We start from the raw sequence: 12049 nt of genomic DNA, 5'->3' as shown, positions 1-12049 counted from the left end.
CAGCATCTTGTGGTCAATGACTTCAGTGGGAGTTAAACTGGGTCCTAAAACCTCAAATTAATTGATCCTCACAATATTTTCTTCAACAGGTTCTGCAGCATAGATTTGCCGGCTGTAGCTTTGAGAAATCCCAGAGTCCCCACTAGTGATGCACTGAATGCTAACTTCCCTCTTGCTATTTGGGACAGTCAGGCCCTGATTCAGCAACCATTTCAGCACATGCTTAGTTTTAAACATATGCTTAAATATATCTCTATTAAGCAAAACACATACTTGCATGCTTAACTTTAAATACATACCTAACTCCCATTCATGCTTAAGCTAAGTATGTGCTTCAGCATTTTGCTGAATCAGAGCCACAACAAAGAATTCTAAAGTGGCTGGATTTTTTAAAAAAGGCACCTGCATCTTACTTTTCATCTTTGCAAGCCCGTCTCTGTTGTGCTTGTCACTCCTTCTTTCTCTTCTTACTACTTTGTGCTTCTTTTTAAAATTCTCTTTTTTTCCTAGATACTGGCTGGCTGCTATCATAACCTGAACAACCTTTACAACAAATAATTTATACTGAAGGTTGATTATGTCATAATTAACAGGTTATTTTGATGATGGATATGTCATTTCTGAAAATAAACTAGTTATCTTGTGAAATTTATTTAGCCACGTGTTGTATAAATAAAGCAGCATAGTGAAACACTGCTGGGATAAACTTGATAACTAACAGATATATGATGGATTCAAAATTGCACAGCTCAAGTCTAATATTTAGTCATTTTTATGATATTATTGGGTCGAAAATGGAAAGCAACCCCAGCAGAGGGACTCCTCTAATTCTCGGAGGAGTTTTGCTTGCTCACTAGCATAGTACAGAGATAATTCTATTCTAGAAGCTTTTGAATGCTTTACAAGTAATAGAAACCAAGTGGGAAAAGCATATTCCATATTTTAGTGCTGACATTCTTGCAGAAAAAAATAAAAAAATTAAAGATTCAGAATACTTGGCTGTGATTCAGTATCTAAAGACTTTCTGGTGTTTTTCAGAATTCCCCTGAGCCCTATAAATGCTTCTGTTCTAGAGGTACCTATTGTAGCTATAGTCACTTATGCCAGTTTATCAAACTAACGAGCCATTGAGTGATGCTATTCCCAGGTTCAACTCCGCTAGGGAGCGAAAGTGGAAAACAAAACTGAAATTTAGACAGAATAGAATTCCTAAGGGCCAGGACAACTATAATTTATTAACTCGTACACACCAAAGCTTACCAAGAATAATATTCTTCTTTGAGGTTTTTCTCTACAAATCTTGTCATCTTTCATAAAGTCCAAGCATATAGATAAGGCCACATAATTTCAGTACTGGTAATGCCTACTGATCTCGCCACAAAATAAAATAAAATAAAATTAAAATAAAAACTCTCTCTAGCTCCTCCGCCCCTCTTCCAACCACAATGTGTGCAAATGGCTATAAAAGGAAAGAAGAGTGTTTCACTGTGCCAGATGACTATAAAAATGATCACTGCTTCTATATTAGTCATAGGAAATCAAGCCTTTCCACCTTTTTAATTAAAAGATGTCTTCAACCTGAATAGTGATGATGGATAAGACTGGGGAAAAATGCATTTTGTGTTGTATAATTCTGAAGCATTTATGAAACTAGTGGGGAGTATACTGCATTCTTAGTGCCTGGACCTGCAAATCCTTACCACATGCCCATATTCCTTAATGACACAAATGCCCCCACTGTGTTCAATAGGATGATTCATGTGTGTAAAGGCTCCTTTATATGTTATTAGTACCTGTGATGTTTAATATGGCAGACAAGAATGGACATTTATGTGGAATAATGCTTCATGTTTAGGGTAGGCTTTAGTGAGCCTAACAAAATCACACAGGGGAATAAAGCCATTTCATTCCCCTGAATTAGGGCTACCTAAATCGCAGCTCTAGTTTCCCTTTGGCACCAGCATTCTAGCTAACATCTGCCCCCACAAGAAAATTGGTGCAATGATGGTTCTTCCCATTTCCCCCCATGTGGTAGCCAGTGGTGCTAACTGACTGCAAGGGGTGAAGGAAGCAGGACCCTTTTAAAGGTGGCAGTAGCACACTCCATCCTTGGAGCAAGTGGGGAGCAGTGAAAACATTGTGTCTCAGAGTTGGAAGGAACAGTGCAGCTATGCACTGCCCCAGCCTCCAGCACTGAATTTAAAAACTCAGTATAACCCTTAAGGGATAATTCCCAGTATAGACTGACTCTCCTCACCTGACAGAAAAAAAGGTCAGTTGGGAGAGCATTAGACTGACTATATAAAGGCCTCTCATTCATTCTCTGGTTTTGAGAAAGCCTTTTGTTGTGGGCTGGCTAGCTTACTTGGCTAAACTGTAGTGCTGTTAACACTGAGGTCAAAGGTTTGATCCCATACCGGCCATTTAGGCTAAGCCTTCTTTGCATGGGCCTGTTACACAGGAGTTCAAACCAGCTGGTCTGAGGGTCCCTTTTGGCCGTACAATGTACAAATCTTTTTTGCCAGATTTGGTTTGCAAAGAGCCCTATTGATAATATATTTTTAATTGTTTATAGTGATTGTTTTACAAAACACCAGCTGACATTCATGCTGACCAATTTCAACTACAAACCTCTAAATTACTGGGGCATCTGGTTTATTCAGTCCTGACCTAAGGTCTCTTTTGCTTTTGCACTGCACCAGCGATGTTCTTGAACTCTTCATCACCCATGCACTCTGAAGTTAACAATCCTTCCTAAAGGTTTATCGCAGTTTACATCATGTCACAAGAAATTGTAAGTAGCGTATTTGTCCAGGTGTTGAAAGGAGCATGAAATTATTAAAGGATAGCAAATATGGCAGGGTAACGTCTTATGATCTTTTAGAGCAATTTATGTCGTTAAATATTAGAGCTGGGCAAATACTATGCAAAAATGCAGCTAATATTCATTTGAATTTTAAAACTAATTCTTTTTGACTGTGGTCACACTCCCCTCAATGTTTGCTTTCTGTGAACCTTGTAGGAAATGAGTTTATTGGCAAGAACTGTGAATTTTAAGGGAATATGGTAGAATAGTCATTGAAAGCTAATTTCAGATTTGCACTGGAAACCTGATCATGAGAATTAGGTTTATCCAAGGAACAGAAACATAGCAACTGCATCTATTCAGAACAGACAGAGTATCGAATACTGGCAACAAACTGCTCATAAAAGAGCCATGGACTAAAAATTAGCTACAGAAATTCTTTCCCCAAAATTTTTATATAAAAAAATACAGTGGAGAAAATTGTTTACAGTCTATTCAGAGAGACAGCGAGGGCATTTGTTGAATGTTATTTGTTACAAATTATTTACCCATGTCTGATAAATATCACTCCCCCCCCCAAGGAATTATATTCATGTTAAAATATGAAAGGATAGAGTCAAAATGTGCTAAAAATGAATAGGACAAGAAGCAATGGGCTTAAATTGCAGCAAGGGCGGTTTAGGTTGGAAATTAGGAAAAACTTCTTAACTGTCACGGTAGTTAAGCCCTGGAATAAATTGTCAGCTGTGGGTTCTCTGTCATTAGAGTTTTTTAAGAGCAGATTAGATAAATACCTGTCAGGGATGGAATCGACAATACTTAGTCCTGCCCTGAGTGCAGGGGACTGGACTAGAAGACTTCTCGACTTCCAGTCTGTGATTCTAAGATCTACTCTTGAAGTAAATATAGTCTGGCTTTCTATCCAGATTTATAAAAGCAGCAAAGAGTTCTGTGGCACTTTATAGACAAACAGATGAGAGATTTAACATGAAGCATCATTTTAAAGACTAATGTTTAGAGTAGTTCTTTACGCCAGATGTATAATCTATAGCACCATACTTTCTCCCCTTTTCCTTCAGGACCAGTATGACGCCAAATGTTGTCTTCAAAACACAATTTCAAGCTTTCAGTAAAAGTGGTTTGAATAAATGTTATTGTCCAGCAGAGGACGCTGTTTGGTTACAGATGCAATTTTCTCTGTTTATATGCTATGACTGAGACGATTGAGTGTACTTTGAAATCTCCTTCCAGACATTATTTTATTTTAGGCTCATTAGTGTGAAATTCCATTTTAAATAGCATAGCCTGACTCTGAAAACTTCACTGACAGCATAAATTCCTGCTCAGCTGTGTTAAGCAAAACACTCAAGTTTAAATTCCAGAGACCGGTTGTGTCTTTTGACTGGTTGCTATCTGTATTTTACAACAGAAAGGTAACTTTTGGATAATATAACTGCTATCACTGGGGGCTCTCATGAAAATGAGATGTACGTCTCATGAGGCTGTGTCTGTGACTGCACCTCCCATCACAGAAATAAAAATATTCTACAAATAATCATACTTAGCAGTTTTTATTTTCAAAAGAACAAAATAAACATTAACAAATTGGTCCTCATAAACACCAATAGGAGGTGAATATTTTTTATCTCCATGTCACAGATTGGGGGAAAGTGAGGGAAAGAGGTTAAGGGACTTGCTCATGACCAAAATGGGAGTCATTGTCATAGTTAAATTTTGAAAGGAAGGAATATCAGGTTCCCAGTTCTTGAGACTCAAAGACTACAGCAGATTAGGGTCTTCCAAAGATTTGCACACAAGAAACACGTTTTCAACATGACACATGCCTTTCTTTGCTGCAGAAGGTGTCAGCACATCATTTGTTCCCTTCTGCACCAGTCAGATCATACACATCCAGGCAGACTGAGCTCATGTCTTACATTTTCAAATTCGCAAGAAATTTCACCCTGCGTAGTGGGCCAACACAGAGCACCACTTCTTGTGCTGGCCCCTCTCTGTTCAAGGGTGAATTGTACCCTGAGTTAGCATCTTAACACCAATTGATATAAATGGGAGTTGAAAGACTACAGGCACCACTTTGGAAATGTAGGGTTAAGTGTCCAATAGAGAGGTGAAGTAGAAAAAGAGCAGTTGGGAAATCAGTAGATGGCCATAATCAGTGGCAGATGGGATGGTCTTGTGGCTTAGGGATAGGAGTGGGAGTTAAGAGGTACAGATTTTATAGTCAGCTTTTTGTGCCTTAGTTTCCCTATTTGTAAAATGCAAATAATAATGTATCTTTCCACACAAGTCTTAGTTACTAATATGCAAGGAACTTGAAGATCATTGGATGGAAGGCGCTACTGAAATAGAAGGTATTTTTATAGCATTAGAAGAGGCAGCAAAGACAGCTTTAAAAATAAGAAAACAATTTTTAACAAAAAATTATAATTAAATTTTAAAAAATCTCCTAAAATAATTAAGTCTAGAACCTACAGGCGTTAGATGCTCAAATCCCATTAAAATTCCATAAGAGCTAGACATCTAAATTCCTTCATCATCTTTATAAAACTCAGCTCCAAATCTAGACCAGGATTAGGAAGAGTTTTTGTAGATCGCTCTTGCCCACCTTATGAGTATTATTGTTCTTGGAAAGCCCGGTCTCCAGACCTGTGTTTATAATTAGCAATTACTGAATCTAATTCAGTAACCTCTGTGGATTATTTATTTAATTGTACATAGCACTGACGCATGAGAAACAGCATAGCCCAACAACACATGTACCTGAGCTACTTAAGGTAGTAGTTGGAGGTCTTTTACTCATGGGGAAAAAATTAATTTGATTTTTTTCCCACCTGACCCACTTCAAAAATCATGTCTGACTAGCTCTTGGAATGCACCAGGAAATTCTTTGCTACCATAGGAAAAAGCTGAGAAGCAATCAAAATTTGCTAGAATTTGTTGGGGGTAAATGAATCTATGTGGAACTCACCTTTATTATAAAGCATCGCATATTTGTGTTCAGCAAAAATTCAGAACTTGTACATGCTGAGAAATATCAATTTCCTCGGGTATGTTGCGATATGCAGTACTGTATGTGAATGAGAATGTTTGAATTAAAATGGCCATTTCTGTGATGCCAGTTGCTGTCATGTTGAAAAATATCATTAGCAGTTCAGAGGCCAAATGTAAGAGACTGCAAAGCTATTTGCATCCTGGCATTCGATGGTGATAAGGGCTGGTTGAAAATTTTCCACAGAAATTTCTTTTTGTTGTAAAACTACATTTTCAACAAAAGAAAAATGTTTATGAAAAGGGTCTACTTTCCGCCAAAATTTTTGATTTCTTGTTGGAAAACTGAAAACCCAAACATCACATATATCTATATCTATATTTGGCCAAAACCTGAAAAAGGTTTAGTTTTCAGCAGATTTTTTTTTCAGTTCTTGGCAGGTTTCAGCCAAACACTTTCAGGTTTCCTGTGAATGTTTACAGTTTTTGGTTGCTGATAACTGAAAAGTGGTGGTGGTTTTTTTTGTTTTGTTTTGTTTTGTTTTTTGATGAAACATTGAAGTTTTCCATTGAAAAAGCACATTTTCCGACCAACTCTAAAGATGGCAAAACAATCAAAAAGAGAGATTTTGCTAGTACACATTACATATTTTCGATCAAACTCTGGCCTCGGATATATAATTATTGCACTTTAAAAAATAAGAGGCTGCTTCTCAGCCTTATTGTGTACCACTCCTTGCCTAAGCCTCAGCAATTCCCAGCTCTCAGATCAACTCCATGGAGTCTTGGGCAGCCTAGTGTAAGGTTAAACTTATGTTGGAGGCCAGGCAAGGCCCAGATTGTCCCCAAGATAGTGGTAAAAGGGTAGCTGAAAGCTACTATTGCCTCCCACTCACTTGGTCCTGTACCAAGCACAGCTCACCCAATTAAGAGAATATGGCCCTAATTACATTTATTTAACTCGCTAAATACCTACATCAAAATAAAATTATATACACAGGGTAATAATATAAGCTTATGTACACATATTATATGCTTGAACTCTGCAATTATTTGTATTTATATTGAAAATGATACATGATGAAAAGTAATATAGGTCCAGATTTTCACATTAAGATGCAATTGCAGACCTGATTTACGTACACACATTTTACTAATTAGAATTTATTATTATTTGCTAAGTGCCAACAATGTGTTTATCACTGGACAGACACAAAACTCTTTGAGGAGTTTACAGTATACAAGATAGACACAGATAAAATGAACATGGAGACCCCAAGAAGAGGTGTTAGCTTAGAATATTAAGCGTTTTCTTCCTCAGAATGTTATTTTTAAAAATTAGACAGAAAACTTCCTAAGCAGTAATTTTTGCATAAAATTCCTCAAACTGGATGTGCAGTAGCAATCGTCACATCAGATGCACAAATTAGACATGCAGTCAAGCAACTAAAATGTATGAAAATGTGGTCATTACAGGTAACTTGCGTTAAACAGTTTTGTAGTGTTCCTATACACTTGAAAACAGCTGCCACAACACTCTCCAGAGGTGGTTGCTTATGTGTACAAGATGAAGTGACTCTTGTATATCTCTGGGATGAAAAGCATAATATAAATGTCACTTATCATTTTCATGTTATTTGACAAGCCTTTTAATGCTACAAAGAGACTCCACATTGTAGACAAAGTGCATAACTGATGCAAGTAGAAGGACAATGAAGATTGACCATCACCTGTCATCGTGTTTATTACACACTATTTGTATTACATTAGCACTCAGAGACCCTATCAGGATCAAGGCTTCACTGTACAATGCATTGTATAAACGCATAATCAGAGCCAGTCCCTGCCCCCAAAAGCTTTACAATGTAATTATGTACTTACAAACTGCCACACAACTAAGACCATACGGACTTGTCAAACAACAGTAAGAAGCAGGCATCAGTACAGCAGTTCAACATGACATGAGTTTTGATCTGCTCACGCGTTGGATGGATTCAGGCTACAGTTGATAAACTTATCTTGAAGTAAGACAGAAGTTAGGCTGCTGAAATTCCTACCATTTCACTGACATTATACAGCTGAGAGTCAAGAACTGTCAAATTACATGAGTAATATCTATCCATATTTAAAACAGCGAACTGTTGACAATTGCCTTTCATCCCTCTTTTCAGTGTATGAGCTCCATGGAATGGTTAGGAATGATCAAACTGAAGATGAAGCAAAGCTATGGCCACATAACCATAATCCAGGCAAGGAACTCACCACTGTCTACAACGGAATGGATAGTAAGAGGCACAAGAAGATAATTCCTCCTGGACATCAGTGAGGAAAAATGGTGAAGATTGTGCTGACATTATTGAGGTTACACACACTATAAGGTTAAGTACAATGCCGCCGAGTATTTTTTTTCCTGTTTTGAAACACTCACACGATATCTTTTCATAATATATGAGAAAGTTTGTCATCTGGCATAATGAAAATCAAGCAACAGTAGGATAAACTTAATGGCTATTTATAAAGTCTTGTATGGTATTCTCAGTGGTATACAGATAAGAAAATCTCAATTGAATTGTCTAGAATCAGCATTAGAAATGCGCGTAAGAAGAAAATAAGGAGACTGACTGGAAAACAGGGATAATTTTTAGATTATTCAGATCGGAGATTTTCAAAGGCACACAGGAGAGCTTAGTACCCAGTTCCCACAAGATTTCAGTGGCAGGTAGGCACCTGACCTAACTCTTCTCTGTGTCTTTGAAATTTTCCCTTTAAAAGTCTGCCTGAACTCACTGATATAAGCAGTCTTGACCATCTGACCCAGGTCACTGGGTTACACAGCTTGACTAGGTGGCTCCTAAAGCACCCTCATCCCTGCCTTTTCTAAATGTTTTGCCCTTTAATTTCGTCAAGTGTTCTTTTGCTTACCTTTTATGGGAAGGGCTAAATGGAAGGTACTGATCACTTTTTATTTTGAAAACCTTAGTCAAATGAATAAACTTAGGCCAAAATTTTCTCACTTGGATGCCAAAAGTTAAGCATACGTAAGGCCTGATTTTCAGAGGTATTCAGGACCCACAACTGCCATTAACTTCCACAGCAGCTGCTGGTAGTCAGTGCTTCTAAAAATCAGGTTCTTCAACAGCTCACTAAAAGTGGCAGGATTTTCAGAGGCGTTGAGCACCCACTGCTCCCATTGATTTGGGAACTGAGAGGCTAAATAGGAATATCTTGGCCCTAGTATTTTAAATATCTTGTTATAAGAAAACCCCAATATATCCTTAACCATCTTCAATGCCGTTCTCTGGGTCAGTGTCTACTGTTTCTTCCTTAAGTGGGGCAACCACAAAATGGACAGAGAACTCAAGAAGAAGGCCTCCTATTTTCAATATAATGCCACTGCATTCATTTAAAAATGTTATTTTACTTTATCTTGTTTTTAATGCATGCAAGCATCCTATTAACTTTTTCAACTACTGGTTTGCTGGACAGACATTGTGACTGGACAGACAACTTCACTGAGCTATTTATCGTAAACTTGCCCCCCTCAAATATTGTTTTCCTTCAAGAGAAGGAAATTCCAATAATTCATGGCTGTCAGATTTCCAGAGTCCAGCAAAATGGCCATTAAAAAGCCTGGAAATATACAGTCTCCCAGGTAATATCCACCTGGAAAGTGGCAAGTTCCTATAGGTTTATTACTTAAGAATGGCCATACTGGGCCAGACCAAAGATCCATCTATCCCAGTAGCCTGTCTTTTGACAGTGGCCAATACCAGTTACCCCAGACAGAACGAACAGAACAGGTAATCAACAAGTGATCTATCTAATCAGGGACTTTATCAAAAGTTTTTTTCCTCCAATTATGTCAACTTTATTAAGATTTCCCTTAAAGTTATAACATATTAGACATACTTTCCTCTCAGATTAATTTGGGTTAAAAATGTGAAGATCAGAGATTAGGTTTAAGGATTAGTTTTCAAAATGAGATTTAAAATAGTGCACTATGTCCAATTGCTACTGTTGGTGCCATCTAGAGTTTGACACCTGTATCTTTTTTAATATCCTCAGAAAGCACAAAATGTGCATATCAGTAAACACTGCCTTTGTGGAATCCTACTACCTATTCTAATTATGGATAGTATAGTAGCATCCGGGTGCTTTTGACCTAAAGCTGATTTATTTTCAGCTGATGACTCATTGTTACTATGAGCTTTGGTTAAGGTTATCAGACTTTCCATAGCCTTATGCAAACAAGTTGTGTAATACAATGTAAATTTTAAAAAGAATTATGGTTTAGGTCAAAGTGGAAATTCTTACACTGCACTATCTTTTTTCATTAAAGAAGAAAAAAGAATTCAGCTGGACAAATGAGCTAAAATCAGAAGAGTCTTGAACAAATATCCCATTTTTAAATAATTTATAGAGAAAGAAAAAAATCAGCAAATAATTGAGCAATTGCAGACAAATGCCAGAATGTCTCGTATTTTCAAAATCTTATCATCAGAACTGTATATCTCTGATTTCCAGGTTTATTAATGAAACAAAAAGGCAGCTACTATGGATAAATAATACATCATATAGAATTTACACATTCTATTTATAATGAAGATCAGTGACATCTATCAACTCCTATTAAATCAAATCACACATATTTCGCCTTGTCTGCAGTTTGTCAATCTCTGCTTTCTAGTTAATATTTACATTTAACAAAAAAGTACTGTGATGCTTAGCATAGTCCAGTAAGAAACATAGATTTAAAAATTTTAAATGATCACTAAAAGACTAAGCATATTGTGCTATATTTATATAGAAGAATAACACTTTGCACTATATTACACTTTACTCAAGGATTTGTCACATCTGTGGAGTTGGTAGGTGTTAACTTTGCCTAAAGATGGGTAAATTGAGGTTACATGATTTATCCAAGGTCATTGTGAGACTTTCCAGGAGAGCAAGTCAGTTTCAGGGCTGGGAATAGAACTCAGGAGTCCAACCACAAAATCCCCTTTTTTGACAATGAAACTATCTCCATCCCTGCGCTATGGACATGACAGCTAATACATCAGCAAAGGAAAGTAATACTGACCTTCTGTGTAAAGCTCTTTGACATCTACTGCTGAACAACACTACATAAGGTCTAGGTAGTATTATTATTATTTTTTTAATTAAGAGGGTTCTGTAAATGAGTGGTATATTTAACAAATCTTAAAAACTTTACTATTAAAGTATAAAATAACATGAATAAGCGATTTTGCAGAAAAACATAATTATTATCATTAAGTTGAAGTTTCATAATCAGTTCAGAAAGTTGCAGAAAAGCAAACAATGGTTCCATCCCCGAAAGTGGGGTCTAGAGAAGCTGAAAAACTGGACATTGCATTAAGCTTTTAAAATATAATTCATGATCTAACATAAATAGACTCACTGACTGTAGTAATGTCTGTTGCAAATAAATAACAGTTGAACACAATCAAACTCCCTGTAATGTACTCAGTTGGAATATTGATGGAAACATATGGCAAACATCTGACAGATGTTAAACAGATGTGGCAATTAGCAATCCTTATGGTCATGCTGTTAAGACTATTATGCAACAAGTTCTCCAGCAAAATTAGATGACTTCCTACTTTCTGAAGCTTTATACATGTGAAGTGCTAGTCTAATGTCCCATTTAGGCAATATTGCTAGCTAATGTCTCCTAATCCATATATTTTTTTCAATTGATGCCTCATGGAAGATTTAGAGAAATCCAGAATTTAAACAAGAACAATATCAATTCAGCTGTGTAGCAGATACTTCAATTATAATAGCTAATGGACAAATTGAGAGATAAAAAGACTTTTCTATCATGCTGAAATTCAATGAACAGTTTTCAATTAGGCTCAGAGTATAAAAGGGAAAAAAGAAAGATACTTTTCCTTGATGTTAACATTGCAGAAAAAGATGAGAGTAACTTTGCTTTTTCATTATACAGAAGAGATGCATATAATGATGCATATTTAAATTATAAATCAGGTCACTATCTGCCAAATGAAAGCAATATCAATTAGAGCTAAGGTGCATCAGGCTTTAAAACTCCTTATATTTAATGACAAAAGTATGACTGTTAATCTCAGCAAGCCAACAAAGGGATAATTTAAGGCAGTAAGAAATCAGAGTGATGTCACAAAAATAAGCCTTCACAGCTTTTTGGATAGTATTATTATAATTAATAGACTTCGAATGACTTTTTTTGTG

Source organism: Chelonoidis abingdonii, chromosome 14, assembly GCF_003597395.2.
Source record: "Chelonoidis abingdonii isolate Lonesome George chromosome 14, CheloAbing_2.0, whole genome shotgun sequence".
NCBI classification, from domain to species: Eukaryota; Metazoa; Chordata; order Testudines; family Testudinidae; genus Chelonoidis; species Chelonoidis abingdonii.
The sequence above is the reverse complement of the archived record's forward strand: the minus strand, read 5'-3'. Positions refer to the sequence as shown.